Below are 2,535 nucleotides of genomic sequence, written 5' to 3'. Positions count from 1 at the left end.
ACATCATTAGTGCACGGTGAAATGAAACGAATCAAACGAACAAAAAAGTGAGACCGATATGATTTAGCTCAGACACGAACCACTCGTCGAATCTGCTTGCGTGGGAGTTGTGGATTACGTTGTGTGCAATGTTGTAAGCAACATGAGTATGCTAAGGTAAGAGGTTGAAGTTTAGGGAAAGAGTGTCATGGATAAAATTGTGGAAGTCAGAACTCTAAAAATGACAAAAATGACAAAAATGACAAAAATGACAAAAATGACAAAAATGACAAAAATGACAAAAATGACAAAAATGACAAAAATGACAAAAATGACAAAAATGACAAAAATGACAAAAATGACAAAAATGACAAAAATGACAAAAATGACAAAAATGACAAAAATGACAAAAATGACAAAAATGACAAAATGACAAAAATGACAAAAATGACAAAAATGACAAAAATGACAAAAATGACAAAAATGACAAAAATGACAAAAATGACAAAAATGACAAAAATGACAAAATGACAAAATGACAAAAATGACAAAATGACAAAAATGACAAAAATGACAAAATGACAAAAATGACAAAAATGACAAAATGACAAAAATGACAAAATGACAAAAATGACAAAAATGACAAAAATGACAAAATGACAAAAATGACAAAAATGACAAAAATGACAAAAATGACAAAATGACAAAAATGACAAAATGACAAAAATGACAAAAATGACAAAATGACAAAAATGACAAAAATGACAAAATGACAAAATGACAAAAATGACAAAAATGACAAAAATGACAAATATGACAAAAATGACAAAAATTACAAAAATGACAAAATGACAAAATGACAAAAATGACAAAATGACAAAATGACAAAAATGACAAAATGACAAAAATGACAAAATGACAAAATGACAAAAATGACAAAATTACAAAATGACAAAAATTACAAAAATGACAAAATTACAAAATGACAAAATTACAAAATGACAAAATTACAAAAATTACAAAAATTACAAAATTACAAAATTACAAAAATTACAAAAATTACAAAAATTACAAAAATTACAAAAATTACAAAAATTACAAAAATTACAAAAATTACAAAAATTACAAAAATTACAAAAATTACAAAAATTACAAAAATTACAAAAATTACAAAAATTACAAAAATGTTTTTGTTTTTGTTTTTGTTTTTGTTTTTGTTTTTGTTTTTGTTTTTGTTTTTGTTTTTGTTTTTGTTTTTGTTTTTGTTTTTGTTTTTGTTTTTGTTTTTGTTTTTGTTTTTGTTTTTGTTTTTGTTTTTGTTTTTGTTTTTGTTTTTGTTTTTGTTTTTGTTTTTGTTTTTGTTTTTGTTTTTGTTTTTGTTTTTGTTTTTGTTTTTGTTTTTGTTTTTGTTTTTGTTTTGTTTTTGTTTTTGTTTTTGTTTTTGTTTTTGTTTTTGTTTTTGTTTTTGTTTTTGTTTTTGTTTTTGTTTTTGTTTTTGTTTTTGTTTTTGTTTTTGTTTTTGTTTTTGTTTTTGTTTTTGTTTTTGTTTTTGTTTTTGTTTTTGTTTTGTTTTTGTTTTTGTTTTTGTTTTTGTTTTGTTTTTGTTTTTGTTTTTGTTTTTGTTTTTGTTTTTGTTTTTGTTTTGTTTTTGTTTTTGTTTTTGTTTTTGTTTTTGTTTTGTTTTTGTTTTGTTTTTGTTTTGTTTTGTTTTTGTTTTTTGTTTTTGTTTTTGTTTTTGTTTTTGTTTTTGTTTTTGTTTTTTTTTTTGTTTTTGTTTTGTTTTTGTTTTTGTTTTTGTTTTTGTTTTTTTTTTTGTTTTTGTTTTTGTTTTTGTTTTTGTTTTTGTTTTTGTTTTGTTTTTGTTTTTGTTTTTGTTTTTGTTTTGTTTTTGTTTTTGTTTTTGTTTTTGTTTTTGTTTTGTTTTTGTTTTTGTTTTTGTTTTTGTTTTTGTTTTTGTTTTTGTTTTTGTTTTTGTTTTTGTTTTGTTTTTGTTTTTGTTTTTGTTTTGTTTTTGTTTTTGTTTTTGTTTTTGTTTTTGTTTTTGTTTTTGTTTTGTTTTTGTTTTTGTTTTTGTTTTTGTTTTTGTTTTTGTTTTTGTTTTTGTTTTTTGTTTTTGTTTTGTTTTTGTTTTTTGTTTTTGTTTTTGTTTTTGTTTTTGTTTTTGTTTTTGTTTTTGTTTTTGTTTTGTTTTTGTTTTTGTTTTTGTTTTTGTTTTTGTTTTTGTTTTTGTTTGTTTTGTTTTTGTTTTGTTTTTGTTTTTGTTTTTGTTTTTGTTTTTGTTTTTGTTTTTGTTTTTGTTTTGTTTTTGTTTTTGTTTTGTTTTTGTTTTTGTTTTTGTTTTTGTTTTGTTTTTGTTTTTGTTTTTGTTTTTGTTTTTGTTTTTGTTTTTGTTTTTGTTTTTGTTTTGTTTTTGTTTTGTTTTTGTTTTTGTTTTTGTTTTTGTTTTTGTTTTTGTTTTTGTTTTTGTTTTTGTTTTTGTTTTTGTTTTTGTTTTTGTTTTTGTTTTTGTTTTTGTTTTTGTTTTTGTTTTTGTTTTTGTTTTTGTTTTTGTTTTTG

The sequence above is a fragment of the Culex quinquefasciatus genome, chromosome 3 (genome assembly GCF_015732765.1).
Source record: "Culex quinquefasciatus strain JHB chromosome 3, VPISU_Cqui_1.0_pri_paternal, whole genome shotgun sequence".
In the NCBI taxonomy this organism is placed as follows: domain Eukaryota; kingdom Metazoa; phylum Arthropoda; class Insecta; order Diptera; family Culicidae; genus Culex; species Culex quinquefasciatus.
This window is presented reverse-complemented; position numbering follows the sequence as displayed.